Source organism: Ixodes scapularis, unplaced genomic scaffold, assembly GCF_016920785.2.
Source record: "Ixodes scapularis isolate PalLabHiFi unplaced genomic scaffold, ASM1692078v2 PGA_scaffold6__148_contigs__length_123643588, whole genome shotgun sequence".
NCBI lineage: Eukaryota > Metazoa > Arthropoda > Arachnida > Ixodida > Ixodidae > Ixodes > Ixodes scapularis.
The window spans coordinates 88,097,007-88,120,789 of NW_024609881.1; positions in this window are offsets into that span (position 1 = coordinate 88,097,007).

The window sequence follows — 23,783 nt, forward strand, 5'->3', positions numbered from 1 at the left end:
ATATTTATATACAGCCTTATTTAGGCTTCACTGCAAACACAGATCCCACTCAGCAATTCGCAAGTCTGCTTCTTTTCTTCGAAACCACAGATTTTACCTGTTTATCCTCTCTTATCAGAAAGGGGAACGTTTTCCACGTAATCGGGTCACCCGTATCTTTATTGTAGGTTTCGAAAATTCACGTCCTTTTCTGATTTTCCTTGACAAAAGCACCATGATAAGTACCGATTTGTGTGTGGGACACCGAAAAGTGATACATGAAACCCGAGCTATAATTATACGCTCCATATTACGTGGTTCAGCTGCTTCATTGAAAGGCGAATATCCCGGGTGACACTAAAAAAAAAAGTAAAGTCTGTCCTCCCCCCCCCTCTCCCCTTTCCCAGAAATGAACTATCTCTGGCCTAATGATCGGCCTCAGCCCAGATGCAGTGCTAGCGATCCAGACAAAACATCAAAGTTGCAGAGCTAGCCGCTATCCTAATCAAAATTTTCCTGTCATTCTCTGAAACCCTCAATAAAAAAACAAGACCTGTTTGTGGCTTAATGCCATTCACACCCACGTGTTCTTTTCAGTTTAACTTTTTTTTAAAACTCACTTGAAAAAGTAGGGCAATAATAAAACGGTTAGTTCGAACACTTTCAGAGCTGGTCCGGACCATTACTGTTACACTTGGGCGAAGAATAATAGTTGGCCAAGTCGTATAGTTCAATTTTGCTGTAAAACAAACACGACATTTTTTTTTCGGGGGGGGGGGGGGGGAGGGGGGGGGGGAGCGGGCACTTGGTAGTGAGGGAATTAAACAACAGAACTGGTGGGGAAAGTGTTGTTCATGTCTGCAAGATTGTCATTCAATATTTATCCCCTAAAACATACTGCGTCTCCTAGCTAAAGTTACGTACCCACTTTTAATTGGTGAAATTCTCCCCCACGTTATCACCTGCCAAACCCTTCAGCATCCTCGAGGTTGTCTCCTCTACCTCACCTCACAGCTCTTTGCATTGCCCTTTTCATTCTCTCTGAAGGGGGCGTTTTGAGTGCCCCTAACCCCTCTTTGTATCACAGAGTTTGCTAGAAAATCGACGTGTCCTCACATGTGATGATCTTTTCCAGTGATTCAGGCTCCGCCGCAAGTCGTTTGGTGAAGCCACTGCAAATGAGTTTCGAGTCGCCTATCTGCTCCTGACTGAGGTTTTCGGGAACCAAATGTTTGCGCATACTTTAAGCATGCTGAATTGGGTGAGTAAAAGTTGCCATAGTGTCTCTTCATGAACGTACAGCACGTCTGCTATCTTCCAATTGTTTAACCGGAGAAGGCGGAAACACATTTAATGTTGAATTTTCAGATGAAACAGTTGCAGCGCTCTATAAGTAGCACCTACCGCCCCCTAGCCTTCTCGTTTAAACCACCATTTTTTTTTCGAAAAAGTTGCAGTATGAGTCGCACTTCTTTGTACCCTGTTACGGAGCGCAGCGGCAGCCTTGCGCACAGAGTAGCTGCAGCCGCGGAGCTCCTTGTTGTCTTCGAATCACCAGAGCAGTGCTCTTCTTTTTGTCCTTTGTCCTAAATGTCGATACGGCTTGTTTCTTTCGGAATTGAGGTTCATTTCTATATCAAGAAAATAATTGCATATTGCACTGTTGTATGAAACACACCTCCGAATATTATAAAAAAAAAACTCAACTTGCGTATTTTTTATAACATTTTATTCAGTCTGGTGCTGAAAGACGCCCGAAAATAAACTTCCACTTAAGTAGATTTTATATATACAATATAGAACGACTCACAGGGGAACCTCACTCACTCAGAAAGATCGTCACGCGTGAAGAGACGTCGGTTTGCTAGCACAGCCTGGAAACAGAAAGCATCAATACACAGGAAAGCTCCCAGTTTTCCGAGATTGAAAATGGTAAGTGGTAAAGAAAATACAACAAACTGTAAAAAAAGAACAACAATGAAAACAATTTGAAGTACACTAGAACAAATACGGTCAGAAAAGTAGGTAATTTAAACTAGATGCCAATTATGACAACGATGGCTGCATAACAACACTATCGCCAGGGTCATTCCACTCATGTATTGTTCGTGGAAAAAAAGAATATTTAAAGCAATTTTTACGCGACTGAAACGGAGCCTTGGTTAGAGAATGTCTTTGTCAAGCCGCACATTTTGATGAGAAACTGACTGATTCGGACATGTCTACTCTACGCCCATTAATTAACTGGTACATTAACTTTAGTCGACAGTGCCGATTTCTTTCAGACAAGAACAGTAAATTAGCACTGGTTAAAAGTTTTAACATAGTTACAGCTGCGCGCAAAAGGACAAGGAGAGAAAAGAGGATCACGAAGACGACAGACAACTGCACTATTCTACGTGTTCCTTTTCTCTGTCCCTGTCCTTTCGTGCGCAACTGTAAATATATTCGACCTATACGAACTCGCCCAACAGTCTACATTACTAAAGGTCAAGAGTTCGGTTATGGAGACAGGTCTAAAGTTGTAAATAAAGCAAGCGGCTTTATTTTTTTGTTCTCGATCAAGTTTAACAATGCAAATCTTATTGAAAGGATCCCCATGCAATGGCAGCAGGATCAAATATTGGAGGCACAATAGTTTTATGTATGGGAAGGCGCAGCGGGTGGGGGGGGGGGGGGCGAAAGTTGTAATGTACTTTAAGAAAGAAGAACTGCCGCAATGTACAAATTTACGTAATCGATTTTTATGGTGCAAATAAGATTGTTAGTAAGCAATAGTCCAATGTATTTATATTGCGTGCATTATGGTAGGAAGTTATTATTAAGATTGTAAACAAGCTATAAGGAATATTTTTGTAAATAATTATCATGACCATTTGCCGATTCGTGCATCATAAAGCGGTATTTCTAAATGTTCTGTTTAACAAAAGTTAATTCGAAGCACCATCTACTCTTGAGTAAATTGCACGCACAGTCATCAGCGTATAATTTCATTTTCACTTGAACGTCTTGTACTATGAAATTAATCAACATTAAACGAGGGGAAGTGCAAAGCACAGACCCCTGGCGAACGACAGAGTCAACAGAAAGTCGGTAAGAACACTGTTCACAAAAAACTACGCACTGTTGACGGTTTGAGACATAAATTGAATTTCACTTTGTACTAACTTTGTATTCTTACATATTTCTCAATTTGTGTTCTATTTTTCTAATGAGGAGTTTTATCGAATGATTTCGAGACATCCATAAAAACAAGATCAATTTATATTCTGTTGTTGATTGTCAAACGATATCGTGTACTTTCTCAATTAGTAATACACGGGGAGAAACCTTTTCTGGAGCCATGCTGAAGCTTAGACAAAACGTCATTTTTATCTGAGAATAGTTATAAAGTTGTTGCTATTAAAGGTTCAAGAAATTGAGACGCAGTTTGAAGTAAATTAAATTGAACGTCAGTTGCCTATGCATTGTTTACTTCTGTTTTTATCAAGTGATTTGACTATCATTTCTCCTGTCGTTTGGAATTTTACCCTCATACAATGATTTAAAAAATAATCAAAATTATTTTTTGATACCCATTCACCTTACCTTCATTAAATGCACTGGGAATATTGTCGAGGCCAGGAGTCTTCAGACATCAAGTTTCAAAGGCATATTCAATACACTGTGTTTCATAATTACAGTATCAGGCGTAGGAGGGTAGTGTGCATCAAAACGTTGTTACAGTTAGTTTTTTTTGTGTAAAAACTGATTTAAAATATTTAATAAATGCGTCTGAGATAATTTTCTAGCGTGTGTTAAATCACCGTTAACCTCAGAAAACATCGCGGATCATAGAATGCGGAGGTATTTACTCCAATATTCTTTTGGCAAAGTGGATATGAAGTTTGGCAAGTTTGGCACTCAGAACCCAAGTTTGTTAACTTGGGTTCTGAGTTCTAAGAAAAGAGCTGTGAATTTTCCATTCAGATCTAAGGACTCATTGCTTTATTTAGGTTTCTTTTTTAATTGCTTTAATTGTCTTTTTAGCTCTGGTGACTTCCTAAAAATCTAAGGGTTTATGTCGTTTTGTTTTTATCAATTGGTGCTTAAAACGTTCGGTACAATCGTTTGCAATACATTTAAATTTCAAAGGTCATTCACATTTCCAGTAGAATTTACAACGCCGTCAAACTTAAACGAAAGCATGTCCATTATCGAGACATCGTGGGCGCGAAAAATGTTGGGATAACCCTTCGCCTTGCTTTTTCTATTTACAAAAAAAAAACGTTTTCTAGATTCAGGTGTCGTTGCCGGTGTCATTTTTGCAGGTGTCGTTGCCGATGCTCATCGCGACAGTTCCTCCGCAACACCAAAATCCAGCACATTGGCGCTTTTTGAAGTTGATGCCCGGACACTTGTCACTTGGCCGCCGCTTGCTCCTGTTTTCGTCACCCCTGGTGACATGTCTAATCAGAACTTTGATGCCGGCACATATCATATCGGTGCAAAGCATTACTGCACATTTGCGCAGTTTGAAAACCAACACCGAAAATGAAATGTGCTGGTAAGGCCAAAGTACAGAAGATAGAACGTTATGCTCACGACCTCATCCGCGGAATATCCAGAACGACAGTCAGAAAAAACATTCAAGTCCAGCGCGCACTTACGCGGCTCAATGCTTTGAAGCTTTGGGATGCAAATGTGGCCATAGGCCAACGCAGGATCTTCATTTCACGGCCACAGAATGGTCGTGGGGAACATGGTGAACTGGTCACTTGTTCGTGGCGGTTCCGGCATGAAGATTTGCAGCGTCAGGCAATCCAGCCACCAGCCATTGGCTCCATGAGACGTCGGCGGTGACCGCATTGCAGAGGATGATCTTCTCGAGAAAAGCTTTCCGGGTAACTTGAGGCGCCATGCCAGAAATCCCACTTCTGACACCAAATGTTGCGTTTTTAATATACAAGAGGTCGCCCATAACCAAATTCTACCAGATTAAAGTGTGTCACGCGCCATGTGCACGCATTTCGTCTTTGTCCTCGGTGGGTTCTAGCACGCGCCTCGGCAGCACCGCTACAATATTTTAGCTGAAGATATGGTAACTCCATGAGCTTACGCCTTTCTTGTAGCAATACAAGTTTTGCGTGTCGCCATTTCATCAATACATCAACCTTTCCGTTCAAGGTAGTGTCGCAAGTGTGTTATTTTGTAATCTTTTCTTTTCATACTCAACTCATTGGTATTAAACCAGTGTGGAGTCACGAAAAACTCTTAAACTGCACATATGTCAGTTTTTTTTTTTATCTTTCAACATAAGTGCGCGTGCCGCAGGTCCTAGAAGCGCAATCATTCTGCCTTGACTTACACTTGCACTGTACGAGCGAATGTGCTTGGTAGGCCTGCTCAAACGCGGAGCTCGCCTTTGCAGCTTCTGCTGCGTCCAAACCACGGTTTAGCCCAAAGTGAAGAAGACAGGTGCGCGTGTGCCGCACGCCCAAAATTATCTCGCTAAACAATTAAAAATTCGTCACCATCGTGAAGAAATGTCTAAGATGTGGGCTTTGTGTAGTGGTGTGACGTAGTAGGTCACTGCTGTGCGCTCCGTTGGCAAGTATGTTTAGGATTTGTTGCCGAGCCAGGTGGACCACATAACAATAAAACATTTCTCTAGGTTTTCATCTTAGTCTGGCTTTTTGTCTTCTTAATAAGGGGACTATACGATTAGTCTCTGTGACATAAGTATCCCTGAAGCATAAATCTTGGGTTAAAATCGTAAGGCAGAACTGGTCCCAAGCAGCACGGGAACGTTTGGGCAATGTCGTGCCAGTACCGCAGTCGAAACTTGGCCCCCAAAACAACCGAGTGTCTGGTTTTGCACCACGTCCCGACATCGGGCAGGCATTGGGGTATCGTCGTCTCGCCACCGCCTTAGCATTGACGGGATATCATGCAAGTACTGCCCAGATCGGACTTGGCAAGTGCCTGCTTTGTATCGGCAATATCGGCTGCAGCATCGGCTTACACTTTAATTGCCGATGTAAAGCGCGCATCGCACCCATACACGAACAAACGAATTTGTTATCGATCGCACCCAGAATTTTATTAAACCACTATCATTACACAGATCTTGTTTTTGACATATTTACAAAAGTGATACTTATATGTGGATCGAAAAGCAAATTATTAAATAGAAATACACTATTTTTATGCCAAGCAAAACTCACAAATCAAACATGAAGTATCCGGGAGATTAGAGAGTTTCTGTAGCTCTTTCCGACTACTCGAATAACGATACCGCATACTCCGTCACCGCCTTTGCGCATGCATCGCATCGTTATCGGGGATTTCGGAGCTATCAAAACTATTTGGTACTACGCTCTATTGTCACGGTAGCAGGACTACTATCAGAAGCATGCTTTGAAGTGTACTTATAAATAAAACAGCGGTTTCATGTAATTCGTGATATATGCATAATCCGACTCGGGCAGCATAGTGCAACGCGAACAGAAAGTCGAGAAAGATGAAGGTCGCCCTCATTTAAGAGAAGGGCCTTTGTCACAGATGAACAGTTCTTTGTTGGTGCGCGTGCAACAAACACAGCACAATATTGCCATGAACTCCGACTGAAAAAAAGGCCGTTAGGGCGGTCCAAAACAAGCCGCAGAGCGTTACGTTCACGTCACTGTTGACGACACTCCTTTATCTCGAATTTTTCCGAGACCCGTTTTCGCTCGTTAGCGGGTTGGTTTTGGCCACCGTTTACCGAAAACTTGGCATGGACGTATTTTAGCTGCTTGGGACAAAAAACCACGGCCGTGACTGCAACGCACGAAAACAGAAGAACAAGGAAGAACGTGTTTGGGAAACCAAACCTACGTGGCCCACCAGCATTCACCATAACTTGGCAAACGGCGAAGACTGACAATCCGAATTTAAGTGCGTCAGGTTACTTTCTACGTTTCTTTACCTTGCTCAAAGGAAGTAAATCACTTTATTCAAGGAAAGGCACCATTGCGCGTCGGTAACCCACCTTGCTCTTCCCTTAGGTAAGGAACCTAGAGTTATTATAATGTACGAGTTTCAACTGGCGCTAGTGCCTATTCGGCGTCTGTGACTCAAATTGAAGCAGACAGCAACCAGTCTACTTTTGCGGTACTTCTCTAAATTTATATAAAAAAACGCGCGTGCATTTCGTCTCTTCAACGGGGAATTACATCAAACACTTTGGTTATTTGGGTAGATACCGAATAGTCTGTACAGTGATCAACGTTGTAAAAGTGTATTTGCTTTAGTTAGCGCATTTTTCTTCATCAGTGTCTGACGTTTAACGTCGCTTAATTTTAGTCCAAGGCATGTGTTGCGCAGCAGGTGTTTAAAAACAAGCGACGATTCAAAGCAAAATAACAATCGAGAAGAATATAGATCGCGTTCAAGATTCGCCAGCATTCTGATGAAGCTTATATATTGCTAATATTCCAGTCCTGTCACTATATGAAAATGACCCCGTCAGAATAAAGAGCGTGGGCTATGAAAACTGTTTCTTTTTGTTGATGTTTTTTTCTTTTCTTACGAGTATCTTTTATCGAGCACTTCTTCTCCGAGACACCGAGTGAGCCAGCGTCCTGGAGTGAGCATATTTGTGCCGAACAAAATGTAAAGATGAGCAACTTGGCTCGCGACGAGCAATGCAAAGATGTAGAGTACGCACTCTGCCAGAAATTCCTAATTCTTTGAAGGCGTGGTTTCTTAACCGGCATTTCGAATAATGAATGTTCAGTAGATCTAGTTAACTTGCCAAATGAGGGTATGCGCCAGCATCAGCATAATTTTGTTAAAGAAATATTTGAGGTTATTTATACCTGAATTTTCCTGTTGAGGCATAAACTGCTAAGAAAATATTTTCGATATCGCTCCGCAAAAAAAAAATATATATATATATATATTAACTAGCGTGTCGAATATGTTTTCGTTCCGTCTAGAAAATTTCAATATTATTTTTTTTGGTTATGCTCTCGTTTTGTGTCGACACCCTGCTACAAACATGGCTAACCGCCACTGCGATGCCACGCCAGGAAAACTCGGATCAAATAGCGCGAACCCTCAGCAAACAAGAGAAAGGCGGCGCAAAAGATGCAAAAGAAAAAATACCAGCTCAAGCCACTGGCGTAGCCAGGGAAGGGACTTAGGGGTCACTGATCTCTATTGTATTAGGCTGGATCCCGTTTCGGAAGCCCGTCGTTGGCACCACCGGCGGCCATTGCCTGACACCAGGCGAAGCACGCGTCTATGAGAGAAACACACAAATGTAGGAATATGGAAGTTTCTATGCGGTGCTGGAAGGCGAGTTTTTTTTTTATGTCCTGCGATTATTATACAGTCGCACCCGGTTATATCGCCTTCAAAGGGGACCGTCAAATAGCTCTATATATCGATAATTTTAGTTACAAAAATATATTAAATTAAACTCGAGTCCAAATTTCCTGGCGTCTTTGCTAATACCTAAGGTCTCGATAAATGGAGCTTACCCAATAGAGCATCGAACAGCTGCTAAATGCAGCAGACAGTAGTTGGCACAAACCGCAAACACTGCCTCGCTTACACGCGCGCCTGGCCAGACCTACACACAGCATAAGCGACAGAACACAAAATATATATATTTTTTTTTTTAAAAAAGAAGGGAGAACGGAAAAGCAAGATGATAGAGTTATTATAATGTACGCTAGAGGTTCAAGTCGCGCTAGTGTGCTGACGCAAATTGAAGCAGACAGGAACCAGTCCGAAATCGTTCTCCGGTAACGCATTTCTATGGGGAAAAAACGGGTATATTTCTTTTCTGCGCTTGATCAAATGAGCAAATATCACCAATAATTCGTGCGTACTTGGCGTATTGGAACATTTCTCAATCACGCAGGTGACATAGTTGGTCAGTTATTGCGGTTTTCTTTCAAAGTCGTTGCATTAAAAATGGTGCTAAAACGGCTTCGTACGTGTATTTATGTGCACTGTCGGACGCTATTAGCGCGATCACGACGTCGGCGCTTTTCAGCATGACCGTGAAGGATATACTTGCCAGACGAACGAAGGGCGTCTGGAAAGCCAAGAGAGACTGCAAGAACTACTCAGTAACACTGCATCAGTAACTACCAGTGCATGTACAATCAAAATAAATTGCACACAACGTAATATATTCCGACTTTAAGGACCGTTTTATTCTTTCTGCTCTGCGCAAAGATGCTTGTTCTACGTTCAAAAGATCACCCGCACGCTCGAAATCTTTGAGAACAAGTGTCTGCATGCATGCTTAAAAGTGCCCGGCAGAGAAAACAATACAAAGAGACACCTTTCGCAGCCCACGTACTTTATTGTTTACGTTTTGAATGTCTTTATCTGCTCATGCACGACGGGGTCATTTTCTATATGGTGAGAGGACTGGCATAGTAGCGATATATAAGCGTCACTAGAATACTGGCGAACCTTGAACACACTCCATATTCTTTTCAATTGTAATTTTGCGTTGAATCGCCGCTTGCTTTTACAAACCTGCTGCTGAAGACATGTTTGGGACTGAAATGTAGCGAGTTAAACATCGTTCACTGATGAAGAAAAATTCGCTAGCTAAAGCAATTACACTTTTAAGATGTTAATCAAGGTACATCCTATTCGGTACGACCAAAATAACCGACGTGTTCTGTGTTATTTTTCGGCGAAGAGAAAAATTGCACACGCGTTTTTTCATAAGAGTCCACTGGAGCACCGCAAAAGTAGACTGGTTGCTGCCTGCTTCAATTTCCGTCACGGAAGTCGCATAGACACTAGCGCCAATTGAACCTCTAGAGTGCATTATAATAAGTCTATGAGCGAGATGCATGCTCGCGAAATTCAAACAAAAGAAATGAAAATGAAGCAGGCAAAGCAATAACGGCCAAAAAAAAAAAAGGTAAACGAAGGTAAGGCTCTCAAAATGTGAATGCACTCGACGTGCCGAACACTTTTTTTTTTCTTTGCTCGTTTTATTTTGTCGTTAGGGGGTCGCGCAGCCTCAGCAGTGTTTGGGGAAAGGGCGCAGACTACCTTTCGGACAGCGCGTCCTCTCTGCTCTCCCTACACGCGCGCACATGCCGTTCTCCATGCTTTTGTCATGCGAAAGCAATAACTGTCCCATGAAGCGAGCCGACGTCACGGCTTTGAAGCCGCGCCAAACCACACCTTAGTTTTTTCCTTCAAATGAAGCCAGCTCCCAGCTATGAAACCACGCGAAAAGTCTAGCCTAACGGCACCTAGTTTCCCCGATCACGAAGGACGGGACTAAGACTGGTGAATTTCGGCTTCGGTCCTATTAGCTGGCGCGAGTCGACGAGGCACTGGACGCTGCGCGTCAGTTTGAACGACCTCCACCCCACGACGCAGCATGTCCATCAGCGCGCCGGTAACACGAAACGTCCAAGGCCACAGCGGCGAGGGGAGGTGGCGCTCTGCCGTTGACGCAAATACATTGCAGGCGACATAAGGGAGCGGAAGAATGACGTGCATGCTTTTGCATTCAAAACTCATAAGAAATGCTTAGTTGTACCTCGAGGCTTTTTTTTTTTGCGGCTCATTGTCTCTTCCTTTCCAACTGCTCTATAATCAATAACGAATATTGATTTTATTTAAACCAAGAGTGAAGAGTTGTACACAAACGCATTGTGAGAAAGCGACTGTGGCAAGGGAATTTCGCGGAGATGACTGCTTATAAATCGATGAATTACTGAAAATTAGCTTGCAGTAACGATGTACTTTCTGTTTTTATAGGAATTAAAAACTCACCTTGTCTCGGCGCGTACGAAGAATGTAAGTACTAAGAGCGGAGCACGATATCTGATATTTGAGGCGGCTCCGTTAAATCGTACATGAGCAACTGCGTGTTTTTACTGACTATATATGTTCCGAGAAAATGGTATATGCGGTGTGTAAATATTGTTGTAATTTTAACAATAAAAGGTTCTAAGCCGGCATTTCAGCTACTGTTAACCTTTCTGCTCAAGATGATAACAGTAAACAGTTTGTTTTGCAGCCACATTGTTTGTTATGTGACAATGTAATTCGATAAGTAAACGTGTCGGCAAAAGAAAATTGGAGACATTGCACTTACACGAATCGTCATCTCTTACCGTTGAGGCCAGCAAGCCGAAACCACAAGCGCGCCAGCATGCTGCCCTGAACTAAAATTTCCTTACACCAACGCGCGTGCTCGTCTGAATGTGCCCTGCTGCGTGTCTCCCATGGACTAAAGTTGTGGTGGCGTCACACATGCTCCTAATGCTTGCTGAGGTAGGTGTATTGTGTCGTGATACGATGATCCAGGACATATATGGCTCCTTTGTTTTCAAGTAAGCTTAACGCGTTTTGCTGAGGTGTAGAAGAGAAATTAAGAAGGAAAGGAACTTCCGCTAGCGTTGTTTTAGCCCTGGGTATACATTGGCGATAAGAGGACTACAATTGTAATGGCGAAGATGATTGAATTCTTAGTTCATAAAATTAAACGCAACCTTTTTGCGTGTGTGCGTGGTTCATCCAATGTGCGGTTCATCCATAACATGTATGAAGAATTGGTGATCGACATTATAAAAGAATAGCCGTGAAGTCAAATATTTTAATAAATTCGCATATGGCGCTCTAGGACGAGAGAAGTCATCTTGTTAGCCCTTCTAGCCGAAACTTAGAAGGCGAAGAGCGCTGTGAGGTCGATCCTTCCGCTAAGTGCTTGTATCGCACTTCCCACGTCGGCTAAAGCTCGCACAGGTGATCGCTGTCCTTGGTAAAACACACTAGACAAACGTTTGTATTGAAAATGTATTCATGTATACTAAATGTGTACTGCCCATATGGAAGGCATTCTGAGAGTGTATTTACAATGTACACGAAGTAGAAGGATGCCGTACTGAAAGTATAGTCGTAAATCCAAAAGTAGTACACGCACTTAAACTGTAGTCTTACTATACCGAAACCCAACTCGCGTCATTCTGATAACGCGTACTCATAATATATTTCGGTAAGTGTTCTAAAGTGCACTTCTTTAAATAGTCTGACGCTGTGTAGGTTAACACATTAAGAGTGTCCGACATTGTACTAAAAGATTGTTGTTAGCTACTTGGCTTTTTGCAGGAGGTTGCAGGTGTCCGCGCCACTTCAACGCCGTTCAAATGTCAGTCTAGCTTAGCAGAGGTTGGAGAATATCAACGAACCTCTTTGCCTCATGCAGCTGCAGTAATAATCTCTTAATCTTAGTGACTTTGAACTCTTCTCAAATACACATCGACGTTGGTTTAAATTCAAAATTGAATATTTCATTGCTTATAACATAATCGGGGAGGACAAAAATAAATCTTTGCTTTTGCAGTCTCGTTCATCATAGAGAAGAACGATACCGAGTAATAAATTAATTAATCGATTAAAGGGTTATGATTAATCGGGTGCAAATTGTAATCGACGCCCAGCATATGATCATGCCTACTTTTGATTATATTTCTCAAGGTATTATTATTCCACTGTTCTATTAGTTGAAAGTATATTTTTTTCTCCCCCGACGTTTGCAGTAATGCCACACGTTTTGATAACGGTCAGTTTGTAACAAAACAATGGCAAAACAATAGCAAAACAACGGCAATTTGACGTCAAGTGCATGTATCTATGCTGGGTGTGTTCAGATAAGGTCATGCACGCGTATACAGTTGGCATTTCTGTATTTTTTTTTGTATTTCTGTATGTTACTCCCCAATGTGGGAAGGGAACAAAATCACAAAAGGTTTTGCAAAAAAAATTTTATTTGTCGAGAAAACCAAAAAAGACTACGTCAAGGCGGCAGACCGGTTTGGGCGTTTTGTCATTTTTTTTGCTAAGTTTGATGGCACTTAATTGAAAAAAAGAATATAGATCTCAAACTTTTTGTTGAAATAGTAGTTTATAATGGCAATACACAAAACAATTTATACAATTTTGAAGAATATATACCGTGCGTAAAAACTCAAAAACATGAACCTTGATGCTTTTAACTTACGTTTGTGATTTGCTATTTCGTAGAGTTCTTAAGATATATTGTTTAAATATTTTCACAGATTTTGCATATAAATATTTATTGTCGATATAAAATGTATCGCTCTGGCGTAAAATGAAAGATATTTACAGTGTTCTAACATAGCTGAAAACGAGAATTCCCGCAACTTCAACGAGCAAATAGAAAAAACAAAAACATCTTTAATTTTTTGTTTTAAAGTTTGGTGAAACATTCTTTATTATATCCACCTGTTTTCTCATTGAAAACATGTTGCATTATTTTGTCTTTGTCAGAAATACAACACATCGAAGTGCGAGAATTTAGGCTACTTTGACATTTTTAACTTATATTAGTTCACTCTTATGTCGTAAGATTTTCAAGCTTTACTACTTATTTTTTACTCGTATATTCTTCTTAAAGAGGTCTGTCATATATATATATATATATATACACATATATTTTTGTTCTTGTATTTAATTGGAAATATTTACAGCGCTTCAAACATGACTCAGAGTAAAATGATGTGCAAAGTCGACGCGCAAGTAAAAATCCTAAAACAAGAAAAACAAGCTCATTTTTTAAGTTAAGGTAGAGTATACTGCATTACATTACCGTGTTTTTTATTAAAATGTGTGTTGCTTTATTTTGTCCCGGTCAAAAACACAGAGCTTCGAATTATACTATGTATACCCTCCAGATCAACATTTTTGTTGCTAGCTGTCACGACCTCAGTTACTCCAACGCTCTTCAAAAAAAAACTTTAATAATTTCATATTTTGTTTAATTTGTGGCCAAGTTAAAATCTGAGATATGTGACTGTATAAACACAACTATTAAAGAGAAGTTTAAGGCTTCAACTGCATTCGTCCTGTGACGAGCCCGTCGCTAATGCTTATTTCAAATGTCGCTGTTCGGTATACTCCTTACCTGAAAACAGGTGTGGTTTCAGGAATTTCCAGAAGGGCGGGGCGGATGAGGTGTTGGTCAGTGTCCCATACGTTTAGGAACCCGCCCCCCCTCCCCCGTTTTCAGGGCCAAAAATTTTACACATGCAGAAATTCAGGGTGGGGTCAGAACATCCAAACCCCCACCCCCCCGCTAAATCTGCCCCCGCCTGAAACGCAAGTTCCCGGAAACAAAGAAGCACAACAGCCCGGCTCGCGCTCTCGGGGTAATAACCGAACACACCACATTGGAACCAAAAATAATACTTAACTCTCTAACAAATGTACAATATTAAACGTGATCGGCCCTCACCATGTTCAAGCAGTAGTTAATTATAAAGTAATGGTTGTACTGGGTGCTGTACGCTACAAGGAAAAGTCAGTTTCAAGTTCAGTCCTACTGTGCAATTTTCCAGTACATGACAATTTTAATTGAAATACAAATTACGAGCACAAAACCTCGCTTGGCGCCGTCAAGGTAGGTACCTCACAAAACACTTCGGTTGGGTAATTCATATAACATTTCGATTCCCCCCCAAAAAATGGAAACCACGCTTACACTTTGTGATAGTCTCTATAAAAAGATGGTCGTCATTGCGCTTTCTGCGGTGCGAGAGACAGTCAAATCAGAGTTCAGCCCCACTGTGCGACTTTGCCATACATGCCACGTTTGCATTCCGGCGAGGTGGTGCACGTTCCTCCATCCTCCCTTTTTCCGGTTTCGAAACTTCATTCTTCATTACCCTATTGAAAAAAAAAACAGCTTAAGATGGTCCCAGCTTCAAGCTGGGTTATTGCCCCAGCATGCCCAGTTTGGCATGTTGGTCATGCTGGTGGACTTTCCAACCAGTTTAACCTGTTTAAATTAATACACAGGATAAACAAGCCAAGCTCTTCACAAAAGCCAACTCGGCATCCAATATATTATTTTCGTACTCCCGGCCGCCTCACATGAACTCAGATGCTACACAGCCTCGGCGCTGACATAGTACTAAGCGACGCACAGACAGTGGTTCTCGGTGCAAAGCCAACAATGTTAATAAAACCATATTGCTTGTCTTTCAACACAAAAAATACTAGACACACGCCAAAAACAGGCAATAGCTAAAGAAAATGATACACGGATGAGAGAAGCGAACCTAGGTCCCGCCAGTGATGGCTGCAAAGCGGCAACTTGCGTGGTCGCCAGAGGCGAGGAAATTCGTGTGGCTTGGATGGCATTGGCGATACTCCTCGGCACCACCTTCATTCACAAGCACACAAACGTTAGAAGACACAAAACGACGCCTCAATTGGGACGTCCGACATCTTCCGCACTGAGCGGACTGCCGCTCGCTGTCTCCTCAAAACCCGCTTCGCTTGCACCGTCGTTCAAGTAGTCTCCAAACAACGCGCACACAACCGTCCCCTCGAAAATCTGTCCAAGATAGCCAAAGCCGCCTCAAATTCTCCGTTCATACCATTCTCTCTCTCTCTCTATTTTCTCGGACACAAAGGTAGCTTGCAGCGCGCATGACGCGCCCGGTCGTCCACCAAAGACGAGAGGACAATGAACAGGACGTGGCTTCGTTTCAGCCTAAGCCGACCTTGGCACGCGTTCCCAGTATGACCAGTTTGACCACCAGGATTATCAGTTCGACCAGATTCGCCAGCTTGTCTCCCAGTATGACCAGCTTGTGTCCCAGCTTGACGACATTGGCTCCATTGAAAACCTGTTTGGTCAATTAGGACCCGACTGGCTCCCAGCTACACCATATTGAATCTAAAACCAGATTCTAGTTAAAGCATGCTGGTTTTTACTTAAACCACACTGACTAGCTTAAATTCTAGCTTGCCCAGCTTAAAACAGCTTGATTGCCAGTTAAACCAGTTTGTCTGCCACATTGACCAGATTGACCAGCTTAGTTACCAGCATGGCCAGTTTGATTTTCATGCTGGTTTTTCCAATAGGGTCTGCGCAGGCCAACTATAGTTGGCCTGCGCCAAGCTAAATCAGCCTGACTCCTTGGAGCCGGTAAGAACGTAAACTTGACATGCCTTGGGCGTTTTGTATCGTCATGCTTGCTGGCTGTCGCAGGTGTGTAAAGTGATCATAATGCAATTAAATGCAATTTTCCCGGACCAGGCGGATATTTTCGGTCGCGCACCAGTCACCTGGCTATGTTTAGAATTTGTGTTTCTCCTTTGTCCCTCTTGTTTCCCTTCTCCAGGAATTGTTTTGTGATGTGTAGAGGTGTCTGATGTTTTGAAAGTCCTCAACATGATTACACGCGTTTTTGCTCTTTTTTGTCGCAGCAAACAGCCGTCTGGCTAGAGACTATTTCAGTTTCCTGAACTCGTGCAGCTGATATCTGATTTAAACTGGCTCGCTGCTTTATTGCTGACGCAGGTCACTTGCGAGTGAACATGCCTCATATGATGATGAGAGATTCACCTACCTACGAGTGTCTGAAGTTCTTCTAAAAACGCCACTAAATCCAATATTTTCTTAATAAGATTGCCAGATTCCCACGCCGCTACCAGAACCTCTGTTTCTTCTGGAATGTCCAGTCGTTCGAGCGTAAAATGGGGATATTTAGGTTATCTGACGCAGTTGCCCAGTGGGTATTCATTGGTTGGCAGAGTGGAAATATACATGGATTCCAGGTCAGAGATGTTGACGTTCTTGCTGGTAATGCTTTGAAGAGCTGGAATATAAAGTTTGAAATTTGAGCAACATATAAATGCCTAAACTTTTTTGATGAGGTGCACACTTGACCCACCGGGGCCGCAAGGAGTGAAACTTAGCGATGCAAATCGTAGTCTGTGAGTGTGCAGTTTTAAACCTACGAAACGCATCGCGAATTGGCCATGCCCTATTGGAAAATCCACCAGCCCGGGTCTGGTGTGTTTCTCACCTTTACACCAGAGCGCAAATTCAGACACGGGTCTTGGCGTCTTCTAGTGTCTTGGCGCGTTCTAGTGTCTTGGCGTGTTCTAGTGTCTTGGCGTGTTCTGGTGTTTTGGCGTGTTCTGGTGTCTTGACGTGACCCTGTCAAGTGTGTTCTGATGTGACCCGGCCGATCTAGTGTCTTCTGGGGTGACCTGGTCATGCAAGCACGGTATAATTTAGATGCAGAAAGGACTGCTGATGACAACAACTAGCAAATTGGGCAAAAATATTACCAATTTGTCGAAGGTTTAGGTGTTCATTCTGCCATAAAACAAAACTACAAAGACAAAGAGAATGAAACTTACTATTTTATTTTTTGGCCAACACGCACCACTCGCACACATTCCCTGGCAGACCCAGGGCTGTCCATGGCTCATTTCTTCCATGCCGTTTTCTCCAGCGCATCTGGATGGCTAATATGATGGCTTGGGCAAGTCGTTACTGCATGATGAAACCTACAGTGCATAACAAAAATACAAGAGCAGTTATTTATAAAAAATACCTTTAAGTAAGAAAATTACGGCAGTAAACAAGGAAGTTCTGTCGTGTACAGCTTCATAATCAGTCAATTTATCACTCGGTCCGCCCTCCCACGTTCAAACTGCTTTCCTCTACATGTGGGAAACATAATACAGTCAAACCCGACTTATCAGACTCTCAAAAGTCCGTCTACCACTTCGATATAGCGGTCAATTGTCTGTAAAAGTTTTAATGAATTTGACAACGAACTAGCACGCCACATTTAGAAAAGTGGTTTACACTCCAAGGAGCATCTGTACGTCATGAGGTACGTCACCGTAGCTATTTGGTCGCCGCTTCTTTGCTTACCGGCTCACCCTCTCCCCTCAAAGAAAGGATTTTCTTTTTTTTTCTGGGCGGTGGACCCGGCTACCCCCCCAAAAAAAATCAGCTTTCGCTGCAAGGTGGCTTTCCCCCAAGTTTTAGTCGCCCTGGGGGAAAGCGAGCTTGCAGAGCTAAAATGCGCTCTTGTCAGATCGATTTATTAGGAGATGCTGCAATTTTCGTTCGATGTAATTGCATTTTTTGCTATGCATTTTTATTGCAAATACCAGTTCATTAACAAATATCTTGAATGAACCGGGTTCGGTATTATCGGGTTTGTGATCGAACTTCTTGGCCTCGCTCCCAGTGTGCAAAGAAAGCGCTGCACCACTCGCGGCATTTCTCCTCGTCTGCCTGCATTCACCTTGTATGACCTCATAGTGCCGCTGAATGTACATGTGTGTTTCACAAGACAAAATCAAGAATAGGTTCATAAAAATATCTTACACAGGCAACGCAAATGGGCTCTCCACTTTAGTCTGCGATCATGTTTCTGCTTTGTTTCACTGAAATGCTGAATTTTACAAATATATGAATAAAAAAAATGAAAGCCGCTTACAACTCCCTGTAACGCCGAATTAGAGCGCAGCTCTTGAGGAGGAGGAGGCAAGGGCACTGGGGGGAGGCTTAAACTAACCAGGGGGGGTCACGTGACCTTGGGGGTCACGTGACCCCCAATGCCGATGTCATCACTGACGTCACTGATGACGTCATCAGTGACGATGACGATGCGGGTACCGATGACGTCATTAGTGACGTCACTGATGACTTCACCAGTGATGATGACGATGACGATGCGAATGTCGGTGACGTCATCAGTGACGTCGCTGATGACGTCATCAGTGATGATGACGATGACGATGCGGATGCCGGTGACGACATCAGTGATGTCACTGATGACGTCATCAGTGATGATGACGATGACAATGCGGATGTCGGTAACGTCATCAGTGATGATGACGATGACGATGCAGATGCCGGTGACGTCATCAGTGATGATGACGATGATGATGTGGATGCCGGTGACGTCATCAGTGATGATGACAATGACGATGTGGATGCCGGTGACGTCATCAGTGATGATGACGATGACGATGTGGATGCCGGTGACGTCATCAGTGATGATGACGATGACGATGCGGATGCCGGTGACGTCATCAGTGATGATGACGATGACGATGCGGATGCCGGTGACGTCATCAGTGATGATGACGATGACGATGTGGATGCCGGTGACGTCATCAGTGATGATGACGATGACGATGTGGATGCCGGTGACGTCATCAGTGATGATGACGATGACGATGCGGATGCCGGTGACGTCATCAGTGATGATGACGATGACGATGTGGATGCCGGTGACGTCATCAGTGATGATGACGATGACGATGTGGATGCCGGTGACGTCATCAGTGACGATGACGCCATGGGGGGTCACGCGACATCGGCGGGGGTCACGTGACCTCGAAGAGGGGCTCACGTGACCTCAGGGGAATCACGTGACCGGGGGGTCACGTGACCTCGGGGGGTCACGTGACCCCCATGAGGTCACGTGACCCCGGTGGGGGGCTCGCGCGGTGCATTATGGGACATTTCCCATGATGCACCGCGCGGTTACGCCGACGGCGACGCCGACGGCGACGGCGACGCCGCTCAAGCCGGAAACGGGCCCCTAAGAGCTGCGCTCTAAAATTGAAATAAATTAAAGGGGCACTTTCTAGTATTTCAGGATGGCCTATTTATGTTCCTAACTCAACCTATGTTTTCTAAGCATCCCAAAAGTCCAAAACTTACAAGCATGTGCGGCTTACTTCACTATTAAAATTGTGATCAAAGATAGCGAACGTGGTTGAGCCGAATCAAGGCGGATAGGGTGGAACGGCGAAAGACACTCGTCAGTCAATCGCTAGTGAGGGTTTCCCGTGCAAACGAGCCGGACTGGTCGGCTGCTTGTGCGGACGTGAAGTCATCGCTTTCGATTGTCTGATGAGCCCCGGTCGTTGCTCGCCTACATTCGGCCGGGTTCTGTGGCGCCATTTGTACGTCTGAGATTCACTATCTTTTATCACATTTGTTTAGTGAAATAAGCTGCACATGACAGTAACTTGAAATTTTTGGGATGCTTAGAGCACATAGAATGTGTTACGGCCATCAATAGGCCATCTTAAAAAGCTCCCGAGCGCCCCTTTAAGAGAAGAAATTTCAGCTTTGGAAGTTGCATTAAGAAAGTAGGTCCATTATTGCTGTGCAGATCAAATACTAATAATGTTATAAAAAGAACTGTTGCGTGAAAGCTTTTCACATATATGATATTTTAGGTACCCTTTAGTGAACCATATGACAATATTTGAAATTCAACATCGCAAAGTACGAAGGAAGTATACTGGTGTGCACTCCCATGTTTTGTACAAATATGTGCAGTCTCGGGCAGCCCAGTTATGTGAAAAAACACCTTTAGCTCCACTCCATGACAAGACATGAAAAAGAAATACGAATGAGTGTGCCATCGCCATAGCTCACTATCTTCCCTTTCTGTGTTCAGAAATAGACATCAATATGTCTCACCTCTGTCTTCTTTGCTAGTCTTTACTAGCGAAGTGGTCTAGCTTACTAACCTCTGGGTAGGTATTATTGGCACTGCTGAACTGTAATTTGTGGGGCACGGCTATCAGATAGCACTAATGTCACTCTCATCCGCATGTACACTTTTTCGAAGATACTTCACCTTCTCGTCCTATGGTAGAACGTGAACTATCTTCTTTCATTTGTTTTTTCTATTTTTAGTAGAAAAATAGGAATCGGACGAGTATATTTTTTCAATATTTAGGATGCTTAGTGGCCGTAGAATGAGTTACCACCAAGAAGAGACGATCTCAGAAACATCTTCAGTGCACCTTTAAGTCAGTACCTTGTTTGCCTCTTTGTGTGCTTGCCTGTTAGTGTCCTTGTTTTTTTCTGCCGTTAGTCTGTTCTCCTGAATAAGTCAATGAAGTGAAAACAATAGACAAAATGCCTTGTAGACCCAGGTACATAACTCACCATCCCAAACAGCAAAAAGAGGTGGCCAAGAGACCATGGCCTCACCAGGTGGAGCAGCCACAGCAGCACCTAGGAGAGCAAATTGAAGGTTAGAGAGACGAGTAACATCAAGGTCTATTTGCTTATATGCTTAGATATACTGTAGCTTTAATAAAGAAAAAGATAGCCACACAACATATTCAAAATGACGCGCAATGCTATATAAATAAAGCACAATATTCCTTCACAACGTCAATCTAGCCCTATGTTAAGGAGCTATAATAGTCAAAACATTCAACCCCATTTCTTTGTTGTCGCAATAGCAAGGAAGCATGCATATGCTCATACAAAATTTACGCTACAGTTGCTAATAAGATGAGATTTCAGCTATCATTGCCCTCCAAATGTTTCGTAATTTCACTCCACCAGCAAATCGCTTTCACTCGTTTTAGGATATTCAGACCATCAGCCAATCGCTTTAACTTGATTAATAATTTGTGACGATGCAAACTTGTGCAGGTAATGTCAGCTCTTCCTGGCGATACTTTTAGTAAGGTGACACAAGAGCTGTGATCACTATCATTAAAGTGGTATTGTTGCTTACGATGTTGAGACAGCCAGGCTGCTTTATGCACTAAATAAATGAAGACTACTTTTTGAAATCACGCCCTTAAGATAGTATTCATTCACGTGGGATACTGGCAACCTTACCAACTTTCGTTGTTGCAACTACTCGCATGTCAAGTAAGCAATGACTGTATCGTGCTATGCAGCATAAAGAAGTCATGAAATGAAGTCGTCCTGTTCTGTAATCAACCACTGGTTGAGTTAAAAGTTTCGTTATTGTGGTAGGACAGTGTTGTCCTGCCCCCAAAAAACCGACCTTTGATCCCTCTGCTCCTGTGTGCGGAAAGGGTGAAACACTATTTTCTCAACAGTGGAGGGACCTGAAGCCTGTCCATAACAGTAGTGGAAAGAGCTTTTCCTGGACAATTTCCTTGGTTCGCTAGATTCAGATTGTCACTGCCTGTCACTACATTATCAGCGTTTTAGATTGCAAATACACAATTAGATTCGGGCTCACCGGCACTGTCACCCTGTCAGTAAATTGATTTCTGCTTTTATAGAGATCAAAAAAGTGAAAGCCGTTTACAACTCCCTGTAACAACGAATTAGAGCGCAGCTCTTGAGGAGGAGGGAAGGGTACTGGGGGTGAAGTGACCTGGGGGGGTCACGTGACCTTGGGGAGTCAGGTGACCATGCCGATGATGTCATCAGTGACGTCACTGATGACGTGATCAGTGATGATGACGATGCGGACTCCGATGACGTCATCAGCGATGATGACGATGACGATGCGGATGTCGGTGACGTCATCAGTGACGTCACTGATGACGTCATCTCTGATGATGACGATGACGATGCGGATGCCCGCCCGAAGTCACGTGACACCCCCAGGTCACGTGACCCCCGCCGAGGTCACGTGACCTCCCCGATGACGTCATCGTCACTGATGACGTCACCGGCATCCGCATCGTCATCGTCATCATCACTGATGACGTCATGTGACGTCACTGTTGACCTCACCGGCATCCGCATCGTCATCGTCATCATCACTGATGACGATGCGGATGCTCCCCCGAAGTCACGTGACACCCCCAGGTCACGTGACCCCCGCCGAGGTCACGTGACCTCCCCGATGACGTCATCGTCACTGATGACGTCACCGGCATCCGCATCGTCATCGTCATCATCACTGATGACGTCATCAGTGACGTCACTGATGACCTCACCGGCATCCGCATCGTCATCGTCATCATCACTGATGACGTCATCAGTGACGTCACTGTTGACGTCATCAGTGATGATGACGATGACGATGGGGATGCCGGTGACGTCATCGATGACGTCATCGGAGAGGTCACGTGACCTCGGCGGGGGTCATGTGACCCTGGGGGTGGTCACGTGACCTGATGGTGTCACGTGACTTCGGGGGGGGGGGTCACGTGACTTCAGGGGGTCACGTGACTTTGGGTGTCACGTGACCTTGGGGGTCACGTGACCTTGGGATGACCTTGGGGGCCACGTGACCTTGGGATGACCTTGGTTACGCCGACGCCGACTGCGACGGCGACGCCAACGGCGACGGCGACGCCGACGGCGACGCCGACGCCGCTCAAGCCGGGAATGGGCCCCTAAGAGCTGCGCTCTAAAACAAATTAAGATTTGCAACATACAGTCAGAGGCGTCTTGGGCAACGACACTGTCTGTGTCTGTGCGAGGGGGTTGGGGGCTGGCGAACGCAGCGGAGTCTCGATAATACGGATCTCTCCACTCTACTCCACCCCTCCCCTCATTTAAAGTTACCCAAATATTACCCGGCAATGCAATTTGGCACCACACGTTGCGCCATCTAGTGGCTGCAAAACAAATCACTCGGTAGGCCAGGACAGCCCGGATCGCGGGGACTGCAGGCAAGCGCATTTAGAAAGCACGTGTGAGTGTCACGATTCGAATGGGCGTCGCCTTTTTGTGAACCGTTTTTCTTAAAAGTAAGTACCGGCTTTACGTCTCCATGTTCTCACCGGGTTCCTGTGACATTTCGCTTACTCCTAGGGTTGCCCCAAAAATAATTGTCGCTACTGCTGCGTGAATGACTGTCGCAGTCACGGAGGCGACTCAAGCGTCAAACCATACCGCTTCCCCTCGAGATCTGGGGAAGCGACACCGCGACAGAAGCGGATCACTGCAGTGCGACGCGTCAAGTGAATTCTACAGTACTTGTCACTGTTGAAGTGAACGAAAATAGATGTCAAGGCTTGGAAAGTGGTGTAACGAACTCGTTTTGCAGACTACTCAGCGAAATAACAATTTTATGCAAGTTGTTTTACGAGTCAATTAGACAGCACATAGGGAAATACAATGGGAACAAGCGGACCGATTGTTGCTTCGCTGTGACGTCGATAATCAGGCGATCAGGCCTTCAAGAAGCGAGAGGCCCATTGGCCCATCCCGGCAGTCGTACTTGTATGTGTGCATAGCCGGTAGGCCC